The sequence below is a fragment of the Pongo pygmaeus genome, chromosome 2 (genome assembly GCF_028885625.2).
Source record: "Pongo pygmaeus isolate AG05252 chromosome 2, NHGRI_mPonPyg2-v2.0_pri, whole genome shotgun sequence".
NCBI lineage: Eukaryota > Metazoa > Chordata > Mammalia > Primates > Hominidae > Pongo > Pongo pygmaeus.
The window spans coordinates 79518431-79534289 of record NC_085930.1 but is presented as its reverse complement, the minus strand read 5'-3'; the positions used below and the strand labels follow the sequence as shown (position 1 = coordinate 79534289).

General features: G+C 38.9%; 1 long non-coding RNA gene across 1 annotated transcript in view; it reads left to right on the top strand.

Annotated features, from left to right (window-relative positions):
* Positions 1–15859, top strand: part of LOC129034050 (uncharacterized) — a 94815-nt gene that overhangs the window by 54994 nt on the left and 23962 nt on the right. The window contains exons 3-4 of the long non-coding RNA XR_008501742.1: positions 6599–6784; positions 15628–15818. This is a non-coding gene — a long non-coding RNA (uncharacterized LOC129034050). The remainder of the gene's footprint in view (positions 1–6598; positions 6785–15627; positions 15819–15859) is intronic.

Here is a 15859-nt window from a genome sequence, read left to right as displayed (position 1 = left end):
TGAGCTCAAGCCATCTGCCCTCCTTGGCCTCCCAAAATGTTGGGATTACAGGCGTGAGCCACGAGGCCTTGTCTCCTTTCTTTTTTTTATAACTATTTGTTTATGAGTTATTTTTAAAAGATGATGCTACAGAGAGATATACAGATGCATGTAAAAGACACCTAAAATTTGACCTTTTAGGGATCCTAACATTTGGGTTAAGACTTTAAGAATTTTTTCTCTGCAAATACAATATTTTTATATTTTTAAGAAACTGGAATTATATAAGTATTAATACAATACTTTTTTCTTAAAAAGCTTACTATGCCATGTACATTGTTTATATTAATAAATTTAGTTGAATACTTAAGTAGTTTCCTTTTTTTTTTTATTATGGTGAAAATGCTACAGGGAACATTCTGGAACACTAGTTCCCATAATTGCTTGTGTTAAATAACTAGGTAGAATTACTGGGTCACACTTAAGATTTAGACACATAGTATCAGATTGTCCTCAGGGAAGGCTTACAATTGTGTTTTCCACACCATCCAATGTGCTTACTCAGAGAAGACTTCCATGACCATAGCATTCCGAATCAAATTGTATCACCTCCACCCCAAGGCTCTTTATTCTATTAACTTGTTCTGTGTTTCTTTGCACTTATCACCACTTGATATACTTGAGTATTCTTCTTGATATACTTGACATTCTCGATATTTCACCTATCTCAGACAGGTATTCTGTCACAGTAGACTATAAGCCCCAGGAGTGCTGGGACTTTATTTCTGTTCACTGTTGTATTTCCAACTCTAAGAACAGTGCCTAGCAGATATTAGGTGCTCACTAAATACTTGTTGGCTGAATCAATGACTCATTTCTTTCTTTCCTTTTTTTTTTTTTTTTTTTTTTTTTTTGAGACAGAGTCTCACTTTGTCACCCAGGCTGGAGTGCAGTGGTGTGATCTTGGCTCACTGCAACCTCTGTCTCCCGAGTTCAAGTGATTCTACTGCCTCAGCCTCCCGAGTAGCTGGGACTACCATGCCCATCTAATTTGTGTATTTTTAGTAAAGGTGGGTTTTCACCATGTTGGTCAGGCTGGTCTCGAACTTCTGACCTCAGATGATCTGCCCACCTCGGCCTTCCAGAGTGCTGGGATTACAGGCGTGAGCCACTGTGCCTGGCCTCGATGACCCATTTCTAACAGGAGATATTATCTTTCCTATTCTCCATCACAGAGAGCCATATTCCAGTTGAATAGCAACATAAAATACAGTCATATGAGGACAGCATAGCCAATTAGTGTGTTCTGTTACACCTGCCTTCCATCCTTTCAGCCAGCTCTTCTTCAAATGTCCCAAATTTGCTTACTTTAAATATGAAAATATTACTACTGTCAGGATGGCTAAGTTTTTATCCCACCCCTGTAGTGGACATGACCTTGGATCTGGGATTGGCAAACGTTTCTGTAAAAAGCCAGATCATAAATATTTTAGAGTTTTCTGGCCATACAATATTTGTCACAACTACTCAGCTCTGCTGTTGTGAGAGCAGCCATTAACAATAGGCAAACAAATGTGTGTGACTGTGTTCCAATAAAACTTTACTTACAAAAACAGCTAGTGGACGAGTTTTAGCTTTAGTTTGCTGACCCTTGCTTTAGAATCAGAATCTTAATTAGTTTTCAATAGTTCAATTTTATAAAGCACCGAGAGCATGTCTATCCAATGAAATGTAATGTGATCCACAGCTATGGACAAATATGTAATTTTAAATTTTCTGGTAGCCACATTACAAAAAATATAAAGAAACAGATGAACTTTATGTTAATACATTTTATTTAGCCAAGTAAATTTGAAATATTATTTCAACATGTAGTCATTAACGCAATATCTTACAGCTATGTATGAAGTTTTTGAAATCTGGTGTGTATTTTGTGCTTCTAGTACATCTCAATTCAGTCTAACCACAATTTCAAGAGCTCTATGTAGCTCCTGGCTACTGTATTGGACAGTGCAGATCCATAGCAGGTGTTTTCAACCTTGGCACTTTAGAGACTTTGAACAAAAACGTATTTGATTGTGGTGGCAGCACAATTCATGATAGGCTATTTAGCAGATGTCCTTGACACCTGTCTACTTGATGTGAGTAGTGCCTTCCCAGTTGTGAAGACCAAAAATATTTCAGACATTCTAAATGTCCCCCAAGGGAAACATTGTCCAGTCGGGAGCCATGTATCTAGAATAAGCGTTCTAAAACTAGGTCAGTAAATCCCCTGGAACTGAATACAACATTTAGTGCCTACGTGATTTGGGTCGGGGTGAAGTGGGGAGGAAAGGGTCTATGGCTTTCTATAACTCCTCAAGGGTGCCTGTGATCCAAAACAGGCTAAGAATCACTGACTGAATAGAAAGAGATGTTCAATTATGCCACTATATGCATATCGCCAATTAGTTCACACCCTAAATACAAGCATTTGCCTGTATTCTTTCAAAATGAAATAAATTCCCATAATGACTTCCCCAAACTTTGGTCTTTCTGAACTGTACCATTGCTTTTCTGTCTTGATTCCTTAGTGTTGGAGTACTGATTTTGAACATTTCTCTTCAAGCATTATTTAGCAAGAAAATCCATGAAGGGGTAGATTCTAGTTAAAATATTACACCAATGGAGAGGGACTATGTGTAACATTTTAGCAATGGGAGAGTCATTATTATTGAACTCTTAAGTTGGCAAAATGGAAAGATAATGAGATTGGGAGTCAAGGAACTCACATCTTCTAGGCAGTTGTGTGACCTAGGCAGAGTGAGAATGACCCCCATCCTTTCTCGGAGGGTGCTGAGAAGGAAGGGAGATAACTGGTACGGAGAATAGTAACGTTATTTTCTAAAACAGTTGCTCTGATTCACACTCAAAAGTCTGCTTAACTGCCTGTGTCAATCTGCAAACACAGACTGGAGTGGTTTAACTATGATGACAAGGATAATGAAGGTAAGCTATAATTAGCTTTTCCTATTTCCTCTAGAGGGTATAAAATATTAGGAAGAGTTGATAAAATCATTAGAATATAAACTATCTCTAGTGGATGTGAGCATTTAAAAACAAAGGTCCTTAACCATCGGCTCCAGTTCCAGGTGATTATTTTCACTGTAATGATACATGCTCTCCCCAAATCTGTGATGCAGGGGTGAGGAGACTCACATTCTTTTTGTGCAGTTAAAATTTGTGCACTTTGAATCTGAATTAACTGTGGGTTCTGTGGTTGGATATTACTAAGAGACTTCTAACTATCTGTCCTAATTGAAATACTTTCCTCAATACCGACACATTTCTGTGCCCAAACTGGCTTCCTTGTTTAGTCGCATAGATATACCTACTTCTTACTCACTCTCCCAGAGCAGGTTGAGCCACTCTTTGGGCCACAGTTCACATTCAGGAAGGGCTTAGACTATTGATATATAATTTTCGACTTTTGAAAGCGCCTTTGCAAAGTTATGACAGTAAGAGAAATCTGACATAGTTGACTGCATCTTGCTTCTAAACTTTAAGCTGTCCTTTAGTCATTCCTGGGCATATGCCAAGCTAACTTTGGGAGGAATTTAACTTATAGTTTATCCTTAAAGCAAGAATGATAATAGCTCTTCCCCAGACTAAACTGCCTTTGTAAAAGCAATGAAAATCCACAAGGTTAGAATTATGAGAGGGACCTGAGTTCCGTTAAGATGTTGGTATAGTTAAGTGATAATGAGCTACCGTTTGGAAGTCATGAGATTTGTGACTTCCCTAATTTCTCCTATAGGTTACATCACTATTGTAGGACCCATGATTTGCCTTTTGAGATTTCTTTTCAGACTTTTGCATTTCTGACAAGCAGTTGACTTCACCAAGACCGGCAACTCGTGACTCAACTGGTCCTGTGATCTCCACACAGGCTGACTCAGCGCACAGGGAATATTTTCCACATCACTGTGATTTCATCCCAACCAATCAACATTCCCCATTCCCTAGCCCCCTGCCTACCACATTATGCTTGCAAAAACCCTAATCTCCAAGCCTTCCGGGAGACTGATTTGAGTGGTAACTATGTCCATGTGGCCAGCCTCGTGTCAATTAAACTCTTTACTGCTATGCTTGCAGTCTCAGTTTTAATCAATTTGTCCATGCAGTGGGCAGGAAGATGAACCCAGTAGGTGATTACATTTTTTTTTTTGTTTGAGATGGAGTCTTACTCTGTTGCCCAGGCTGGAGTGCAATGGCGTGATCTTGGCTCACTGCAACCTCTGCCTTCCCAGCTCAAGTGATCCTCCCACCTTAGCCTCCTGAGTAGCTGGGACCACAGATATGCACCACCATGCCAGCTAATTTTTCGTATTTTTGGTAGAGATGGGGTTTTGCCATGTTGCCCATGCTGGTCTCAAACTCCTGAGATCAAGTGATCTGCCCACTGCACCTCACAAAGCGCTGGGACTACAGGTGTGAGCCACCGTGCCCCCCTGCAACCGCATTTTAATGCTATCATATTTTCTCTACAAATTCATACTTATTATCAGAGAGATGTACTGACAGGATTGAAGGAGAATGATGTCATCATATACTTTCATACCTGTGACCTAGTTCTGGAGCACCCTTCTCTTAGTACACTACAGCTAGATTTTTAAAAATACTCTCTGTGATCATCTTACAAATAAGACAATTATATTGCATTTGTGTCAAAATTATTAACAGGAAAACAGACTCCAATTTCAGAAACAAAATATACCACTAAATATAACTTGGCATTTCTTTGTATTTTAATATATCAAGATCCTCAAGAATTTAGAGGGTGTCTGGTCCTCTCTTGATGGCTGACAGGCTTGTCTTCCCCTTCAGACCCAAAGGGAAGTGAGGACATGGATGGATGCTAAAAGGAAGACCCCGGTGGGGGTGGGGGAAAGCAATGTAGGAGATCAGAAAGGAAACAGAGAGGGCCCAGGGACATGGCATCCTGAGGAGGTCAAGATAAGACTTTATTATTATTATTATTATTATTATTTGAGGCAGCGTGTCACTCTGTTGCCCAGGCTGGAGTGCAGTGGTGCGATCTCAGCTCATTGCAACCTCCATCTTCTGGGTACAGGCCATTCTCCTGCTTCAGCCTCCTGAATAGCTGGGCCACCATGTTACCCAGGCTGGTCTTGAACTCCTGGCCTCAAGTGATCCACCAGCCTTGGCCTCCCAAAGAAAAGAATTTAAAATAAGAAAGAAAATAAATGACCCACAGTATGACTAGGACATCCAAAGCTAGACATTTGTTATGTGAAAAACATCAGTATCCTCAGGGTATGTTTATATTAACAGGCAGGATAACTGGTATCTCCTCAATGCCCAGGACCTGCGCATTTGGGGATATGTCATTCCTTCCAGCTAAACAGGAAATACCATAAAGGAGTTTGATACAACAGGGAAAGGGTGAGGATACAGCCTGAAGATTCTAAAATGCCTGCCTAATATCTTCCTGCCAAGTCATTTTAATCTCCTGTGGCTCTCAGTCTTTTTCCAGCCTTACTTTAAAGGCAAACAACCTTTTTCTCTAGCATTTTATGACCATACAGTGTAAAACCAAGTACAATCTAAAGCCTTTGTGGTTTTATTCCCAACTATTGGGCTCTTAAAAAGTTTAGGCTCATATGTTCAAAAGACCTGAGAATTGAAATAGAAGACACTTTGAATTTTACTGGATTGAACAGTCCATCAAGTTTTGCCACTGGAGGGCACCAGTCAACAATATTACATGCCAACCATTATTCCTGTCTAAAGTTTTTTCCTAGGAACTTGACCATGGAGTCTAAATAGAGTCCTGTTTCACGGATTAAATTGGAGCCACTTTATCCTTTCATAATTCAGGATTTCAAAGACCAATTTCTTAGAATAATTGGAAATCACAACATTTCATACTCATTTCTGGAATCAATATTTTTAGCCCAGTTCACATTAACCTAGTAGGTTCCCTCTCAAAAGAAATGACAGGGGAATATTTACCCATAATCATTCGGCAATTACCGTTTATCATAAGAGGAGATCTCCATGGTCTGACCACAGGAAATGTTGAGTTTAGTAGCATTTAAGGAATGGCCAAATTCAATACAAATATTTAATTTCATTTAACAAATGTTATTTTCAGCTTGTTTGGGAAATACTTTAATTTGAGACACTTTGAACTAGATATTTTAATGGACATTCCCCCCCTCCTTAACTTTTTTTTTTTTTCTTTTTGAGACGGAATCTTGCTCTGTTGCCCAGGCTGGAATGCAGTGGTGCAATCTTGGCTCGCTGCAACCTCCGCCTCTCAGGCTCACACGATTCTCCTGCCTCAGCCTCCAAAGTTGCTGGGACGACAGGCGTGTGCCACCACACCTGGCTAATTTTTTGTATTTTTAGCAGAGACGGGGTTTCACCGTGTTAGCCAGGGTGGTCTCTATCTCCTGATCTCGTGATCCGCCGGCCTCGGCCTCCCAAAGTGCTGGGATTACAGGTGTGAGCCACTGCGCCTAGCCTCCCCTCTCAACTCTAACATCTAGCCATATCATTCTTGTGTATGAATATTCTTACGGGAATAATCAAATCATCCTCTCTGTCTCTACAGGATACTCCATGGTTCTCCTACCACCAGATGCTACTGAGGCTAAACTGACTGGACTGAGGAAAAATATCTGTGGGGAAAACTGTCTTTCAGAATCCAACTTTGAACCAGAGAAATCCATTCTCTTGAGGCTGTCTGCTGTGGAGAAGTTGGCCTCACCAATCTGTCTTTGGAATTCAAGTTATACAGGTTTGCATTTTTTCCTTATTTTGCTCTCCACTCTCCACTCTATTTTTCAGATGACTACCTGCTTGTCTGCATGTATTATAATTATTGTTCTTCTGCTTATTATTTCTGCTTACCAGTTTTCTTGGCTCTTGCTAGTTTTTACTACTCACCTCAGTCTGAACCCATATAAATCTTGGACAGACTAAAATTGCACACTGGGATCATTTCATTCACATGAGTTTACCAATATGTGGGTATAAACAGGCAAAGGTGGCCGAGGATGGGGATTTGGGTATTAACTGGTAGTGGTGTCCCTGTGTGTGCTATTTTCAAAGTTTTTGCTGATACTGTAGCACTGGCTCTTATACAACATAATATCCTGCTACGTGAGAAATTTCTTTTGGTCTACATGTAGGATCTTTGTCTTTAAAAAATCTATTATCTCTCTGAAAACACATGGACGTATAGAGGCAAACAGCACACACTGGGTCCTATCAGAGGGTGGAAGGTGGGAGGAGGGAGAGCATCAGGAAAAATAACTAATGGGTACTAGGCTTAATGCCTGGGTGGGTGATAAAATAACCTGTACAACAAACTGCTGTGACACAAGCTTACCTATATAACAAGCCTGCACATGTACCCTGGACTTAAAAGTTAAAAAAAAACTATCATCTCTCAGCTACCTCACAGGGATGTTTTGACATTATATGAATTATGTTAAATAATTAGTGCCAGGACAGTGCCAGGTGCAGACAGTCTCAATAAATATGAGTTTCTTCTCTACTTCTTATTTCTATTTCCTTTTTTTTCTTGGTGCCTAGAGACAGATTTTATATCAGAGCAACTGTATTGACCAGAATGACAATTCATTTGCTTTACTCCTCTTTTCTCAAGCTTGCTATTTTACCATATTGTTCTTCTCTTGAAAAAACATTTTTTTAAAAGTCATCTAAATGATTAGGGGCAGAAATAAGTATCTGAAGAAGGAATGTGGTAGCCCCTCCTGGGATGTGGAATCCTGAACAACCCCCAACATGAGAGATCCTTCATGAGAGATTGGGTCAACATGGTATTCTTTCAGGGGAAATCTGTGCCCATATAAATGAATCATAGCACAGACCTGAGTTCAGATCCTTGCCTTGGCATTTACAACTTGGGTAAACTTGAGTAGAGGGAGAATGAAGAATTTTGGAACTCCTTTCTGTCAGCTGTAAAATGGAGACTAATAACGCTTACCCAATGATATTGCTATGAAGACTCAATAAAATAATAAAAATTTGCTTGATATCATTGTTTTTATTGTTGTTGTTGTTGTTACTCAACTAGATGGTTACCAAAGGATTGTCTGATTCTGGAGATTTTATAAATGGGATTGCCTAAAATGATAGGTCTGCCCATGATAACCCTTAAACAGCCCCTATGCTTCACCCAGCTGCTCATCTTCCTGGCCATGCACACATCTTATGTCCCTCTGCACTGGTACTGCAGCTCATAGGATTCCTTTTCAGATGATTGACCTCATCTCTCTAAATCTTTCTCATTGTCTTGAGTCCAACTGACATCATAATTCTACAAAGCATCCTTGTCCCAGAGCAAGAGAACCTGATCTCTATTTCCTATAAATGTTTATCATTCTATTTCCTTCTTGCTGGGAGCAGCTTCCCTGGTTCACTACAAGCCAGGTTCGTTATTTGACTGGCTGTGCTACATGGCATCAGTGAAACACTTACCACAAGACAGCTCCTTGATGGTAGAGCCTCTGGTTTTTTCATCTCGATATACCACATACCTAATTCAATGCCTAGCAGAGAAGTCACTCAAAAAACACTGTAAGAATAAGGAAACCACTTATTTGATATATATATATTTTATATATATATATATATATATGTATTTTATGTGCCCATAAGATACTTTGAAGTTCTTTGAAGTCAAGTACTTACACAGAACATTAATGTTAAAAACGAAATTTGGGAAGAATAAAAGCCAGATATTATGTCCTTTTTGGTGGAAGAATACACCACCTCTGATGTAGCTTGTCAAAAGTATTGATCCTGAATCTCATCAAGCTTTAGATCCAGCCACAATTTGTAGAAAATACAAAGAATAGAGAAACACGTTGATATGGTTGATATTGACTCTGTGTCCCCACCCAAATTTCATCTTGAATTGTAATCCCCAAGCATGGAGGGAAGGATCTGGTGGGAGGTGATTAGATCATGGCGGCAGTTTTCCCCATGCTGTTTTTATGACAGTGAAGGAGTTCTGACAAGATCTGATGGTTTAAAAGTGGCAGTTTGCCCTGCACTCTCTCTCCTGCTGCCATATAAAATGTGCCTTGCTTCCCCTTCACCTTCTGCCATGATTAGAAGTTTCCTGAGGCCTCTCCAGCCATGTGAAGCTATGAGTCAGTTCAACCTCTTTTGTTTATAAATTACTCAGTTTCAGGTAGTATCTTTATAGCAGTGTGAAAATGGACTAATACACATGTTAATGACAACATGAGGTTGCAATCCTCAAAATTCAGACTGTGGAATATTCTACTATAGTGGTTAAACTGTCCCTTGACTGTTTTTGCACACCCTCAAGCTAAAAATGGTTAAAAGATGGTTTTAAATTTTATTGATCTATTTTATGTATTTATGTATGTATGTATGTATTTAAATTTTTAAAAGTTTGAAAAAATAAACAATATATGACACAGATGCTTGCTCTATAGGATTAACATTCCAACTTTTTTTTTTTTTTTGAGACAGAGTCTTGCTCTGTTGTTCAGCCTGGAGTGCAGTGGTGTGATCTCGGCTCACTGCAGCCTCTGTCTCTTGGGTTCAAGTGATTATCCTGCAGCGGCTTCCAAGTAGCTGGGACTACAGGCGCACACTACCACGCCTGGCTAATTTTTGTATTTTTAGTAGACATAGGGTTTTACCATGTTGGCCAGGCTGGTCTTGAACTCCTGACATGAAGTCATCTGCCTGCCTCAGCCTCCCAAAGTGCTGGGATTACAGGTGTGCACCACCGTACCTGTCCAACAACCCAACTTTTATGACAAATAAATTGCAAATGAAAGGAGATTAAAAGAGACTGAAGTCATAGATCAACTGGTTGCAATGAATTGATTTTACTTAGATTCTGATGCAAACTAAACAACCATAAAATAGAAAAAGAAACATTCATAACATTTATGATACAATTGATGCTATTTAATAATACTAAGATATAATCAATGACATTTTATGTCTGATAATGGCTTGAAACTTATGTTTATTAAAAATAGTCCTTATATTTTAGATATACATGCTGAAATATTTATGGATGATGCTGTGTGGGATTTGCTTCCCAGTAGTAAGGGAAAGAAAGCAGATTTGGTTTTGGATTAAAGCAAGATTGCCCATGAGTTGCTAATTGTTGTAACTGGTGACTTATTTATGAAGTTTATTATATCCTTTTGTCTATTATTTCTTCTATGTTTGAAATTCTATGTAATAAAAAGTTCAAGAAAAAAATGAACAAATTTCAGAGTTCTATCTGGGCTGATTCCAGCCAAAATACCTCTGTCATGGCACTGGATTTTTCTGATCTCAGTTTCCTTATCTGTAAAATGGATATTATAATAGTGCCTACTTCATATGGTTATTCTGAAAACTATCTGAGTTAATGTATATGCAGATCTTAATGCTTAGTACATAATGAAGCATTCAATTATTCTTAAATAGTGTTGTTGCTGCTGCTGTTAGTACTTTAATTCTCAGAAGGTGTTGCTATTTATGAGTATTAGTTGCTGAGATGGTAAAGGAGTATATGACAATAGAATTATTATTGGGAAAAGAGCTAGTATAGTTATTGCAATCTACAGGTAACTGGAGACTCTGTGGTTCCCATCTTCCCCAACTGCAGTGTCCCTAAGGGGAGTGGGAAAGGTTGGGAACCTCACAGCCTCCAGTTACTTGTAGATTGCAATGACTATTCTGGACCAAGTTGTCAGACCTTGTAATAGCCTAATGTGGGGCAAGCTGTCTAGCTGGGCACTGAGCTTTTCCAATCAGGAATGTCATCTAGTAACATGAAGGTCAGGGAGAGAGTAATACAATCAAACACTCAAACCAAACCTAAGGGCCATTTATTAAACTCAGCTTTACAATAATTTTTGATCATTGATGAGAAGTGTATTGCCAGAATAAAGACTATCTAATACAGGCTTAAGGGGGAAAATAACTTTAAAAGTAGTTTATCAAATCCTTACTGAATATTACCATTTCAGGGAGGCAATATACCACAATAATTTATAGCAGCACTTTCCATAGTGCTGGTCTTTGACGAGATAAAGAGCTTGCTCCAAAATGAAAATCCACACAGTTCTTCCTTACTAAAAAAGTCTTGCTATTGAAAAAAAAAATGTCATTCGAAGTAAACAGTATGCTTAGTGACATAGTTGATTTGCATGCTGGCACAAGCTCCTTATGTTCACAGTCTGTTAACTAGTGCATAGTCTACATTTTTGAGTGAAACTAGTTTAGAGCAGGGGTTCTCAACTGGAGGCATTTTTGCCCCCTAGAGGTCATCTGGCAGTGTCCGGAGACATTTCTTGTTGTCACAACTGAGTGGGAGGTGCTATGGCATCCAGTGGATAGAAGCCAAGGATGCCCTACATTGTAGTGTCCTTCACAACAACGGAGTATTCCGCCCAAATGACAATACTGATGAGGTCGAGAAACCCTCTTTTAAAGCATATCTTTAGAGTCAGAGATGGGAATCAAATTCCAGCTCTGCCTTCTACAAATAGTGTGACCTTAAGCAAGACAGTTTTATCTCTCTGTAAGCACCAGCTTACAGGATTGTTGTGCAGATGAAGTGAGCAAACACAGACAGACCATTTAACATAGATGAAGATCAGGTTCTCAGTTTTTTGGGCAGCTGTGTATACTTCTTAGACATAGCCCTTGTCCTGGTTACTCATGAATTGTCATTCAAGGACTCACTATGTTAATGGCCAAGATATAGCTTTTTGTTTGTTTTCTTTCCTCTCTCTTTCATTCTTTGATAACAATTGGCAATGGGTTCTCTGAAATCTTTTATCTTGAGGACCTAAAATGCAAATGTATTTCATTTGTTGCTGAAGATGAATGTCAAGCAAAACCAAGCCAAACCTTGACTTTGATTTTTTGAAAGATAAACCTTATAGTCAGAAAGAGCTGTGCCATAAACAAAGCTGGGGAATTCACTTGAAACTCCTCTTTTTATCACTTAGGATGAAGTATGACACACGCCTAGGAGCTTAATGGTTTACAAGTTGGGACTCCTACTGTGTCCTTTTTGCTGATGATTTTATGATTCTTTTACACACAACATGATAGATCCTTGAGTATCCTGAGCTTTGAATCTTTACGCTTATTTTTTTGCAGTTTGAGTGAAACATTTCAGACAGAGTTGTGAAGATGTGGTTCTTAAATAAAATATTTTTCTACTGTGCTAATAACTCATACATTCTCTACATTTCTCTTCTATACTCAGGGTCAGTGGGATATGTCCATTTTTCTTAATTCTATCTTGCCTGTTTTTTTCAGGCTTCCAACAGCTTTTTATGAAGGCACAGCATGGCTTGTTCCAGGTGCTGGTATTTGGGGAGGGCTGAGGATTGCGGAGGGGAAGGGGATGCTTTCTCATTCTTTTTCCATCATTCTATTGACAATAGCCTTTTAATGATTTGAAAACTCTTTGTAAATGCTCTAACATGTAATATTACATTACAAACCCACATAGGAGACACAATTAAGACAATAAAAGCAGTAACACACTTTTGTCCTGCTGCTAAGTTTTAATGGAATGTATTTTATTGAGATCTAATGTAGTTTTTCACCAGAGAAGCCATCTACTTGCTGAATTGCCACATCTCTAGAGTTGACATTGTTCCTGAAAAACATGGGATGTTTGCATTTCTGGGTCAGGTGGGAAGATTGTAGTGTCAGAATTGAAAATGTTGCAGATTTCAAGTATGAACATGTGACCTCATTTGTGTATACATGCCACCATGGTCTTCCTGGGCCCTACTGGGCAGTCAGTAGACAGCGGTGCCTATTCAAAGCTGTTGTTTTTCTTAAGACTTTTGGTCAATATAATACAGCCCAGTTAATATTGTAGAAGCCAAGGAAACATTTCCCCTTTGCCCCCTGAAAATTCACTGCAAATCACTGACAAAGGTAGACTAATAGGAGAAAAAGCATGCAAATTTATTCAATCATACTTTTACATGGCATAGGAGCCTTCAGAATGAAGACCAAAACATGCAGGGGAAACTGTCCATTTTTATGCTTAGAATCAACAAAATTGGAGCAGCTGTGTAGAAATATGATTGGATAAAAAAATATGATTTAGTGCTAACAGGTTGAGTGGGGATCCCAGCATGGTCTGTCTGTCTAGATTCTTCTTGGCCTCTCTATGCAACATGTCATCCTTCTGGGTATTGGGTGGAAGGTCTTATGACCTATAATCAAACAAGATAGGCCAGATAATTTCTTTATGGCCAGTTTTTGCACAGAAAGGAAAGCACAAAAGTTAGAGTAATATTTTAGATTTTACGGCTGGCTTTGGGCAAAAGGGGTTCTGGGGTCTGTGACCACCTTGGGGAAGAGGGATTCTAGTTTCAATGGCTAGCCTTAAGGGAGAACTGGACTGAGAGACAGGAAGGCAGGGGAAGGTTGGAGAGAATCTTTTGCTTTTGAGGCCTTCATTTCGGGGTATCATCTTCTGACCTCTAACAATATAATCCTTTAATTAAAGTGCAAAACTTGTATGTGAGTGAATAACTAAACAGTACAAAATTGATATTTTTAAATAATTTACTTTGGAGAATGCAAGCATATACGATACTCCAAACATAATCTAAAGACTATTTTTCTTAGCATATGTATTATGTCTTAAAAATCTGACATCAAACCCACAGGAAATTTGAAAAATTGTGTGTCCTTCCTTCTGTATTCTTATGTCTTGTGATTAAGTGATTTAGTTTAGTTCTTATGACCTAAGCTTATGAGCATGTCTTTTGTTAGAAAACCCTGCTCTTTTTCTTCCTGAGTTTCTTCCTGATCCTCTCAAGCAGGAAATACTTCCCTCTAAACCTTATTCCTTTCTTATTTCATTGGTGAGTCTGGATGAAGGTCATTGCTCATGTCTTGCCTAGAGCCTGGTTCTCTCTTAAGCCTGCAGCAAGTGTTGCATGCTCTCCCTGTAACTCTGGCCATTATGTCATAATCTCACCAGGACCAGGCCCTCCTGGTCCAGTCTGCCAGGGAGGCCTGCACACCTCTAGCTGCTGTATCTGCACCTGGTTGGACACAATCAGTTCCAGAGGTCTGTTGTAGGAAGCCCCATTTTGGCCTTCAATTCAAATTACCTTTTCCAATTCAGTTTCACCACTAATAAAGACGATCACTCAAAGCTTCTGGGCCAACTTCAAAACTGAGTCAGAATTTGGAAGAGGTAATGATGAGTGGTTAGGTTTTCTACAAATTGTGACATTAAAAAAATTTAGTACAGTTTATTTCTTGTGTTATATATTGCCAAGTCTTGTCATACAGCTAAATATTAATACTCCATTTATCATCATTCATTACAATTATCTATGAGAACATCCTAAGGCCAAAGAAATCTATTAAATTGCCCAGGATAAGATATGTAAGTCATGGATCAAGCCTTTGAACAGCTTCAATCTATTAAGGCATTTAAAATATATAAGTTGATAAAAAATAATACAAGATTTAAAAATAGTAAGTCAAAGAAAATATACATATAATGCCATAGGGATATCACAAAGGGATTATAACTCCCTGCTGGGAAGGGCAAGAAGTCTTCTAGAGAGAGAGGACTTAGGATGGACCTTGAATGATTGGTAAGATTTAGTCATGCAGATAAAGGAATGATTTTTTTCTTAAGGCCTTCCAGGTAGAGGGAAAAGTGAGTGTGCATGTGGGAAGGAAGGAAATATGGAGTTACTAGGATAATATTTATCTAGTGTAACTTGAGGAGCTATGGCAGAATGGGTGGACATGAAGTGGGTAGCAGGAGACATAAGCCAAAAGGAAACTCTGGAGTAGCAGTGGAATAGTTATAAAAGCTAAAGAGCAGAGATGAGCTTCCTGCAGTGTTTGGTTTTCTAGCAAGTTCCAGTTCTCACGACAGTGTTATTTCTCATTAAAGACAAAACCTCAAGGATCTTATTAACTAATTCAACTTTGAAAACTTTGTGGCCCACTTTATTAATAAGAATAGATCAAGGGTGAGAAGAATGTTTAAGTGGCTCTCTGAGGCCATAGGATTTCTCCCTGACACTGGTTATCAACCCTAACAGTCAGGATAGGCTGGATTATGCTGCAGTAATAAACACCCCCCAAATTGCAGTGGCTTAGAAAAACAAAGAATTATTTTTTACTCACACTAAATGTTCCATTTGAAGGTGAAGAGAGAGTTTCTGCCTGGCAGGGGAAGTTTGGAGAACTAAGTGTTAGCATTTAAATGTTTCTATTTGGAATTAATAAAGGTCACCTTAGCTAGCATTTCATGGACCAAAGCAAATTACTTGGACATGACTAAATTTAAGAGGGCAAGGAGACACAAATCTTTTCACATCTGCTACAGTCTCCTCAGTTGGTTACCATAAGTATACATCCTCATTTTAGTACTACAATTCAAACCCCTCTAAAATGTCTCAAAGAATAATTTCATTTCTTGACTGTTTAATTTAGGCCAGGCACTGGGCTGACCTTTTTAATACAAAATTTCTCTTTGAATTCCTATAAAAATTCTCTGATATTGGTTTTAGCAATTGGTTTTAGCTGGTCGACTCCTGACATTTGTGTTCTTCTTCACAGGATCTGCAAGGCTACCAGTGAATGAATGGTAGTTGGTCACTACTTGCAAGTTTTTCGGGAGCTCCTGAAAGATTACTGCATAAACAAATGAGGATGGAGATCAGACCTCTGGCTACTGTTGCTGCCACCACCACAGCCACCACCTTCACCCTCATGAACCCCCTATTTACTGAACACTCTCTATATGCCAGGTAACATGTCCTGCACTTGGGAAATAAGGACTGTTATTTCC